Source organism: Tenrec ecaudatus, chromosome X (genome assembly GCF_050624435.1).
Source record: "Tenrec ecaudatus isolate mTenEca1 chromosome X, mTenEca1.hap1, whole genome shotgun sequence".
NCBI lineage: Eukaryota > Metazoa > Chordata > Mammalia > Afrosoricida > Tenrecidae > Tenrec > Tenrec ecaudatus.
Genome location: NC_134548.1, coordinates 106,393,864 through 106,404,477, shown reverse-complemented (window position 1 = coordinate 106,404,477; position 10,614 = coordinate 106,393,864). Strand labels below are relative to the sequence as shown.

Below are 10,614 nucleotides of genomic sequence, written 5' to 3'. Positions count from 1 at the left end.
AACAGATATGTTGAGGAAATAGTTTCTGTTGACACTGGATCCTTTCCTGGGTATCCATTGAGAATAGTTTAAATGACATTTCCCTAAGGACATTCTCTTGTGGTAAACCGTAGTGCCTTTTTGTCCATTTACACAACCATGTTAGCTCTCTCCATATCCTTTGATCTTTTAACTGCTCAGAAAAGCTTGAGGACATTGTCCAGCTTGAAGATTTTATTGTGCTTTACCTCAGAATCATTTTTAAAATTCTAAATACCTCATCCCTAGGGAACCACACTGTTTGCGATTCTCTATTGCAAAGATGTCTACTTGTTATCTAACTCGAGGCTAATTCTCCATTATCTGGTGAAGAATTTTTCTTTGTTTCTTTGCTTGCTTTTAAAGACAATCAGATTTTGGTGTGAAACTTTTTCAAATTTTGTTTGTTTTAATCTGGGGAAAAAGCGTATTCTTTGTATTCGATTGATTGCTCAGTCTTTCTTTCTCCTTGCACAAGGCTTATTGCCTTTTCTCCAAAAAATCTCTTAAGTGTTTGATAAAGGTATAAAGCACATCACTTATCAAAAATTCTAGAGAACTATGTCAATGATAAAAGGAAGCCATAGTTTTCAAATTATGGAGGAGTGAGATTTTTCTTTGATCATTTCATTAGGGGCTCAGACAACTCTCTCTCTCTCTTATTTATTTATTTATTTATTTTGCTTTTCCATTGTGCAAACTGCTTCGGTGCCGGAAGCCCACGGGGTAAAGCCAGGCAATGGTTTGCGGTTACAGTATGCTTTGGCAGGGGACACTGTCAGAGGCTCATGGGATTGGACCTGCCATAAATCCAAACCCATGCAGCTCATCCAATTCTTATCACAGTCCATACATACATCAATTGTGTCAAGCACATTTGTACATTCATTTCCTTCATCATTCTCAAAACATTTACTCTCCACCTAAGCCCCTGACATCAGCTCCTCATTTTCCCCCTCCCTCCCTGCTTCCCCCTTCCTCATGAACTCTTGGTAATTCATAAATTATTATTTTCTCATATCTTGCACTGTCCGATGTCTCCCTTCACACACTTTTTTGTTGTCTGTCCCCCAGGGGGGAGGTTAGATGTAGATCCTTGCAATCAATTCCCCCTTTCCATACCACCCTCCCTCCACCCTCCCAGTGTCACCACTCACACCATTGGTCCTGAAGGGATCATCCACCCTGGATTCCCTGTGTTTCCCGTTCTTATCTGTACAACTGTACATCTACTGGTCTAGCCATATTTGTAAGGTAGAATTGGGATCGTGATGGGGGGGGCGGAGTAGGAAGCATTTAGGAACTAGAGGAAAGTTGTATGTTTCATCGTTGCTATATTTCAGCCTGATTGGCTCATCTATTCCCCGAGACACTTCTGCAAGGACATGTCCAGTGGCCTACAAATGGACTTTAGGTCTCCATTCTGCACTCCCCCCTCATTCACAGTGATATAATTTTTATTCTGATGATACCTGAAACCTGATCCCTTCAACAACTCGTGATTGCACTGGCTGCTGTGCTTCTTCCATGTGGGCTGTGTTGCTTCTGAGCTAGATGGCCGCTTGTTTACCTTCAAGCCTTTAAGACACCACATGCTATATCTTTTGACAGCTGGCACCATCAGCTTTCTTCACCACATTTGCTTATGCACCCACTTTGTCTTCAGTGGTTTTGTTGGCTAGGGGGGCATCACAGAATGTCAATTTAATAGAAGAATGTATTCTTGCGTTGAGGGAGTACTTGAGTGGAAGCCCAATGTCCTTCTGCTACCTTAATACTAAACCTATAAATATATGCACATATATCTATTTCCCCATCCTCATATATAAATATATTTACATATGTATATGCCTGTTTTTAGACCTCTATTAATGCCCTTTACCTCCTAGCTCTTTCCTTGATTTCCTTTGACTTTCCTCTTGTCCCACTATCATACTCAATCATCATTTGGGTTTCAATAATTCCTCTTGGTTACATTACCCTGATCACACCCTACCAGGCTTCCTACACCCTCCTCACCACAGATTTGGATCACTTGTTTTTCTCTTGTCCACTACCTTTTCCCCTCCTCCCCCTCTCCCATGTTCCACCGGAACTGTCGGTCCCATTTTTTTTCCTCCTCCAGATTATTCATTCAGCCTATTTCATTTAGATAGACCTACGGAGATAATAACATGCACAAAAACAAGACAGAGCAAAACCAAGCAAGAATATACAACAAAAAAACCCAACAACAAACCAATGACAAACAAAGCACAACAATAAAGAAAAAACTTGTAGTTCGTTCAAGGACAGTTTGTTGGCCTTTAGGAGTGTTTTCCAGTCTAATCTGTTGGGGCACCAAGCCCTGGACCCAAAGTCCACCTTCGGAATTCCCTGGGGACCTCATAGCTCTGTTCTCTTGCTGTTCTGTTGTACCCCCTTAGTGTTTATCCTCAGTGTGGTGTGATCAGATTGGGCACAATTCCCACACTGTCTCTCCAGTGTTGTCCCCTGTAGGGCTGTGTTTCAGTGAGGGACGTCATGTCTCATAGTGGGGCTGGCCATGTGGTCCTCTCGGTGGACTAGCTTCTCTAATTAGGAACCTCATCCTCGAGGCCTGGTGGGTCAGAATGTGCTCCACTCTCTACTCCTCCCCCTTCATCTGTTCCCGTGTTCTCTGATCAGATACGTCCCCCTCTCAGAGCTGCAGATTCAGTACCGTTCTTTGAAATAAATTCTTCTGGGTGGAGGGGTGGGTGTCCACTTAGTAGTTGGGATTGGGGCCAACCCCTCAGACCTCTCCACTGATTCCCTACTCCATGCCAGCATGTTGCATTCACATCTTGGAGCACTGGGTTGAAATCTGGTTGCTCTTTCCCTGTGGGGATTTTTAAATAAGATTCTTCTATCCACATCTCTGTAACTGCCACCAAATTATTGGGTGGGATGATATAAATAGGGCGTGTTTGGCAACAAAAGAGGGGATTGGTCAGTTTTAGTTACTACCCAGCTTAAATATAAGGATGAGTGAGCATTTTAAGCAGGAGCAGAGAGAGAAATCCCAAGACCATGAAAACAGAGCATGTTCCAGATCTCTGTTGAAACCTTTTGCAGTTGAGGGCAGAGGCACCAGAGATCAAAGCAGGGAGAGCAGGGCAAAATAAAAGAGCATCACATAGACTATGGGACCGTGATGCAAAGTAGCAGGCTGGTTTCCTCGCCCATGCAGATAGAAGCCAATAGGCCACATGGTAGAAAGAAGGACGATTGGAGACAGACTTAGCTGATGGCTGGAAAGAGGTGCTGTTGTGGACCAGTGATGGTATCTTTAATGCATTCTATTCCTGGCTTGTTACTATCTTCTTCTCTAATAATGCCCCTAAATTGTAAGTCTTTTGGGTGAATTAAAGAGGAATTATTGCTGTCGTAATAGGCTTAAGAAGAATAGTAGGTGGAAACATGTCTAACCGCTGCCTTATGGTGATAATCTCTGATGGAATAGTGGTTAAGTGTTCACCAATCTCTCTGCAAGAGAAAGATATGTCAGATGGTCTCTTTTTATGAAGATTCACAACCTTAGCAGCCCTATGGGGCTATGAATACTAATTGATTTGATGGAAATGGGTTTGTTTTGGTCTTTAATGTGGTTAAATATTGTGTTTTCTCTATTGGGGATATGGGATATGGCAGTAAAACTGAATCCCTAGAGCCAACGAAAAAAGAACCAAAATGCAATCCCAGAAAAATAAATAAACAGATTGATTAAAAAACTGGTGCTTTCCCTCCCACCCACCCACCCGCCCACAGAAGAATTCACTTCACTGAAGCTACAACTCAAGAAGAGGGACTTCTCTGATCAGAGCACACAGGAGCCAACGAGGGGGGAAAGGGGGGTGGGAAAAGAGTGAAGCACATCCTGGCTCACCAAGCTCTGAGGACAATGTTCCTGCTCAGAGCAGCAATGCACAGAGATGACCACAGGGCCAGCCTCACCAAGGAACACAACGTTCCTCGTTGACCTATAACACCACTGGGTACAACACTAAAGACACACGGCGGGAATTGTGCCCGCCATGAGCTCACTATGCTGAAGCCAGCCTCTGGGAGCATGCAGCAGAGCAATGGGAGAAGCAGAGAAATGAAGTCCCCAGGGATAGATGTGGGGCCAGGGCATAGCACCCCCTCAGACTTGACAGGAAAGCACTTGCGAAGGAAAAATAAAATAGACCCTGAAATATTTACAGGGATTTTGTGTGTTGTTGTTGTAGCTATTGTTTTACTTTCTATTGTTGCTTCATTGTACTCAGTCTTGTGATGGTACATAGCATGTCTACCTGGAAGGGAGAGTGGGGATAAACAAGCCGGAAGAGAAAACAACGGGATGACAGTTCCGGGGCACATGGGAGAAGGGAGGCAGGGGAAAGGACGTGGAACAACAAGTGATCCAAAATCAGTGGCAAGGAGGCTGTAAGAGGTCTAGCATGGCTGGATCAAGGGTAATGTAACCGAAAGGAGTTCCTAAATCCCAAATGATGGCTGAACATGATAGCGGGACAAGAGGAAAGTACAAAGAAATAGAGGAAAGATCTAGGAGACAAAGGGTAGTTACAGAGCTCTAAATACAGGTATATACAGATGTAAATATGTTTATATATGGTGAGGGGAAAATAGATCTATGTACATATATTTATAGGTTTAGTATTAAGGAAACAGATGGACAGTGGGTCCCTGCTCAAGTACTCCCTCAACACAAGAACACTTTGTTCTAACAATTTGGCAGTCTAAGATGTTCACCTTCCTGGCATGATTGCTGAAGACAACGTGTGCACAAGCAAATGTGGTGGAGATAGCTGATAATGCCCGGCTGTCAAAGGATATAGAACCTGGGGTCCTATAGCCTGGAAGCTAAACAAGGGGCCATCTAACTGAGAAACAGCAAAGCCCACATGGAAGAAGCACACCAACTTATTAAATCACAAGGCATTCAAGGGATCAGGTATCAGGCATCAAGACAAAAAAAAAATCATAGCATTGTGAATGAGAGAGAGTGTGGAGTGGGGACCCAGGGCTCATCTGTGGGAAACTGGATATCTCCTTGCAGAAGAGCTGCAGGGAGGAGATGAGCCAGTCAGGGTGCAGTGTAGCAATAATGAAACATACAATTTTCCTCTAGTTCTTGAATGCTTCCTCCCCCCACCCCCGCCCACTTTCATGATCCCAATTCTACCTTGAAAATCTCGCTAGAGTGGAGGATGTACACTGGTACAGATGGGAACTGGAAACACAGGGAATCCAGGGCAGATGAACCCCTCAGGTCCAATGGTGAGAGTGGTGATACTTGTAGGGTGTAGGGAAGGTGAGGGAGAAAGTGGAAACAGATTACAAGGATCTACACATAGACTCCTACCTGGGGGACAGGCAGTTGAAAGGTGGGTGAAGGGAGACATCGGATGGTGTAATATATGACAAAATGATAATATTTTGTAAATTATCAAGGGTTTATGGGGAGGGGAGTGGGGAGGGAGGGGGAAAATGAGGAGCTGACACCAAGGGCTCAAGTAGAAAACAAATGTGAGAATGATGATGGAAACATATGTACAAATGTGCTTGACACATGGATGAATATATGGATTGTGATAAGAGGTATATGAGCCTCCAATAAAATTATTTTTAAAAACTAGTCCTTTCAGATTTGATTTTTTTTAGAATGACTTTGGATGAAATGATGTGAAATACCAGCTTTTAAAAATACCAGGTTGTTCTGTTTTTAAGTAAGCTTCTTTTTTCCTGTCACACTCACTTAGGAGGGGGTGGCGAGTCAACTGTTTTGAACATATTACATATGGTTGTCTTGGCAACAAACACAATGATATTATCTACAGCATCCATGTGAACCATAATTAAAGGATTCTATTAAACTAGCCCATGCTATTTTTTTTTATCAAAACACATGTATTCTATACTATGGAGAATATAAGCTATTGGTACACGATGTTTCAAATGAAAAGCACCTTATTCTTTATAAAAAAATGTTTCAAGACAAATATGTAAGGATGCAAGCAGTGTCTTTCAAGATATGTCATGAAACCCAAAGACAATGAGGTGGGTATTCTGATTACATTGTGTTCTATTTGTCAATTATTTATTAAGTCACTTAAGTACCTAACTCAATATGAAATAATTTTATTTATTTTTATAATGAAACATAATCTCTGCCATAGAAGATCTTACCAGTGTACCAAACCTGGAGGGCAATACACTGGCATGGAGCAGTGAACTAAAAGAGAGGTCTGTGGGGCCAGTGCCAATCCTTGCTATGTTGATTCCCTCCCCCAGAAGAATGCTCTACAGAGGACAGCACTGAACATATAGCCTGGGAAGAGTGGCCGTCCACCCACACTACACACCACACAGGAGCAAACAAAGAGAGAAAGAGAGAGAAGGGGGGGGGGGCGAGAGAGAGAAAGAGAGAGAGAGAGAGAGAGAGAGAGAGAGAGAGAGAGAGAGAGAGAGAGAGAACGAACCACATTCTGCCCCACCAAGTCTCAAGGACAACGTTCTTGCTTAGAGCAGCCAATGCACAAAAAGCACCATAGGACCGGCCCCACAATGAGACACAATGTCCCCTCACTGACCTGCAGTGCTATGGGAGACAGCAATGGAGACACAGTGCTCAAAATGTGCCCCCATACTATCATGATCCCAGTTCTACCTTACAAATCTGGCTAGACCGGAACATATATACACTGGTCCAGATAAGAGCGCCCAATACATGGAATACAGGATAGATAAAACCCTCAGGAACAGTAATGGGTATAGTGATACCATGAGGGTAGGGGGAAGGTGTTGGGGAGAAGGTAGAGAAAGGGGGAACTGATTGCAATGATTGACATATTAATACCTCCACCCTCACCAGGGGGATGAAAAACAGAAATGTGGGTGAAGGGAGAAAGCAGACATGAAAATAATAATACGTTATAATTTATTGAGGATTCATGAGGGTGGGGGACAGAGGGGAAAAAGAGAAGCTTATAACAAGGGCTCAAGTAGAAAGAAAATGCTTTGAAAATGATGGCAACATATGCGCAAATGTGGTTGATACAATCGATGTACAGATTGTTATAAGATCTGTAAGAGTGCCCAATACAATGGTTTAATTATTTTTTTAAAAAGCTAACATGGAAAATCTGATACACACACACACACACACACACACATATGAAAGAAAACACAGAAAAAAAGACCTCGGAATAATGTAAGCTTTTAAATATTTACATATAAATTAATTGACTAAATAATATACTCAAGTGTTTACTTAAATATAAGCATATACTGCTGCTGTGTAACAATGTATCACACATTTAATGATTTAAAATAACAAAAATTAATTATCTCACAGCTCTGTCAATGAGAAGTCTAGGCTAGCTCACTTGACTTCTTTGTCCGCATCTTGTAAACCTAAAATCAAGTAGTAGGTTGTTCTGGACCTCTGAATCATCTAGGGAAGAGTCTTTATTTGTGTTGTCTGAATTTAGTTGTTTGTGGTTATAGGATCAAGGTCCTTGTTTTTTTGCAGGCTGTTACCTAGAGTGCATTCAATTATCAAAGAAGTCCTCTACATTTCTCCTCTCATGCCCTGACTCCCCTAGCGTCAAACCATAAATCATACACCATTTCCCTTATGTTTTCAATTTCTAACACCTTCTTTGAAAGCTTTCTACCTTAATGGGATTTACCTGATTGGGACTGTGCACTGTTAGTTCTTCATACTTTAAAGAAAACCGACTTGGAATATTGATGATATCTTCAAAATTTCTTAAAATATTTACCTAAAATAATGTTTTGTTACAGTACCCAGGGAGAAATAGTTATTTTACCTAGTCAATGACACCATGGAAGAAAATATTTTGTTATCTAATTTCATTAAGATTACAAGCAAGACAAATGGGTGCATAAGAAAATGTGGTTGAAGAAAGCTGATGGTGCCTGGCTATCAAAAGATATAGTGTCTGGGGGTCTTAAAGGCTTCAAGGTAAAAAACAGCCATCTAGCTCAGAAGCAACAAAGCCCACATGGAAGAAGGACACCATCCTGTGTGATCACGAAGGTGTCAAAGGGATCAAGTATGAGGCATCAAAGAACAAAAAAATCATATCATTGTGAATGAGGTGGGTTGTAGATTGGGAACCCAAAGCCTATCTGTAGGCAACTGAACATCCCCCTACAAAAGGCTCACGGGGAGGAAACGAGCCAGTCAGGGTGCAGTGTAGCAATGATAAAACATACAATTTTCCTCTAGTTTCTAAATGCTCCCCCACCCACCCACTATCATGATCCCAATTCTACCTTACAAATCTGGCTAGACAAGAGAATGTGCACTGGTACAGATAGGAACTGGAAACAAAGGGAATCCAGGACAGATGATCCCTTCAAGACCAGTGGTGAGAGTGGCGATATCGGGAGGGTGGAGGGAAGGTGGGGTAGAAAGGGAGAAGCGATTACAAGGATCTACATATAATGTTCTCCCTGGGGGATGGACAACAGGAAAGTGGGTTAAGGGAGATGTCGGATGGTGTAAGATATTACATAATAATATAAATTATCAAGGGTTCATGAGAGAAGGGGGAGAGGGGAGGGAGGGGGGAAATGAAGAGTCGATATCAAGGGCTCAGGCAGAGGGCAATTTTTTTGAGAATGATGGTGGCAACGAATGTACAAATGCACTTGACACAATGATGGATGTACGGATTTTTATGAGAGCTGTACGAGCTCCTAATAAAATGATTTTTAAAAAGAACTCCCAATAAAGAACTCCCAATAAAATAATTTTTTAAAAATGGGTTGGAAAGGGGAAACCGATTATAAGGATCTACATGTGACCTCCTCCCTGGGGGGTGGACAACAGGGAAGGGGGTGAAGGGAGAACCCTGGATAGGGCAAGATATGACAAAATAATCTATAAATTATCAAGGGCTCATGAGGGAGAGGGGAGTGGGGAGGGAGGGAAAAAAAGAGGACCTGATGCAAAGGGCTTAAGTGGAGAGCAAATGCTTTGAGAATGATTGGGGTAAAGCATGTACAGATGTGCTTTATACAATTGATGTATGTATATGTATGGATTGTGATTAGAGTTGTATGAGCCCCTAATAAAATGCTTTAAAAAAAGAACACAAACAATAACAGCAACAATGAAAACATAGATTTCATGAATACATTTTGGGCTCACACTAAAATCCTAGCTCTAAACTAAGAGCAATGAGTTTTTATATCATTGCCCTGCTCGGTACTCATCTTCAGGAAGGAAACACAGATCTGAGTGCTATAGCAAATTATGATGAAAAATTAAATGGTGACTGGATAGCAGATAAAATAATGTCTAGGGTCTTAAAGGCTTGTCTCCAAACAAGCATTTACATGAGATGTCAACAAGATTACATGGTAGCACACCATCATCAGTTACCAAAGGGCTTTAAACCATATAATTCAAAGTGGAGGAGAGATTAGTGTCTGAGCTTTAACTGTGAGAATCCGGTATGCAGAAGACTATGGATGACAGTGGGAGCTGAAGATTCACTTGTGGGAACTACATACGAAATGAGTCTCTGGCGATCTCCCCCTATGCACAATTGAGGGATGAAAGGAAAGTGGTTACTAAACAGAGTGCATTGGAGAGATGAATATAGAAGATTAAAGGCATAAATCTGATTTGAACTGTTAAAACATTGTCAGCTGATTCCCCCTTCTGATGCATGCTGGCCTTGATGTGGTTTTCAACATTTTCTGTATTTTTGTTTGGTTTGTTTATATTAGGGTTAGTTCAAAAGTGTTACGTCATTGGGGTCACCCTTTGAAGTTACGTTATATGTCTCTCTCTCTCTCTCTCTCTCTCTCTCTCTCTCTCTCTTGGTATATGAAACTCAGGATTGATGAACCTATATGGGCAGCAAGTTGAATACGGGATTTGGGGTATGGTAGGTAGGTTTGTTTTGCCTATCTGGCCAATAAGAATATGTGAGATTAATAAGGTAGCAGTTTGATTGGAGGGCAAACAGAAACATGGCTTGGCGAATCCTCTCTCTCTCTCTCTCTCTCTCTCTCTCTCTCTCTTTCTTGCTCTCTAGTAGCTGGACCAGTGTGCGGTTGCCTTAGCTAGTTCTCTTCCTTAACTTGCGAGTTACACTACTTGTGGGACACCAAACCATGGATCATGTCACTAGAGCTTGAAGTTCCTTCGAGACCTGCTGTGCCATGCTGCTGGTGTGTACATCACTAGAGTTTAGGACTGTTGCATCCTTTCATCTGGCTGACTGTTGGTGACCCACACTGCTGTTTACTGCCTCTCGTCAAACGGCCTGCATTGCTCTATGGAAGACTCAGCTGGCTGATTCCTTGACCTTAGATTGAGCAGCCCTCATGAGTTGAAGGACTTCCAGGATATTAACTATTTCACAGAAGTGAGTTGAACTGAGCCCTCTGTACCGCTGTGTGGGCTAGCTGTTATATTCCTTCGTTCTGTATATATCTATCCATAACAGATGCGCAGTGCACACACACACATAGCCATAAGTGTCCTGGTTTTGTTTCTCTATAGAATCCTGTCTAGCACACAGGGGG

At 42.1% G+C, this 10,614-nt stretch overlaps 1 non-coding gene across 1 annotated transcript; it reads right to left on the bottom strand.

Annotated features, from left to right (window-relative positions):
• Positions 1 to 707: 707 nt before the first annotated feature.
• On the bottom strand, positions 708 to 841 carry LOC142435409 (small nucleolar RNA SNORA42/SNORA80 family). The gene has a single exon (XR_012781471.1). It is a non-coding gene; the product is annotated as a small nucleolar RNA SNORA42/SNORA80 family (small nucleolar RNA).
• Between the last annotated feature and the right edge of the window lie 9,773 nt (positions 842 to 10,614).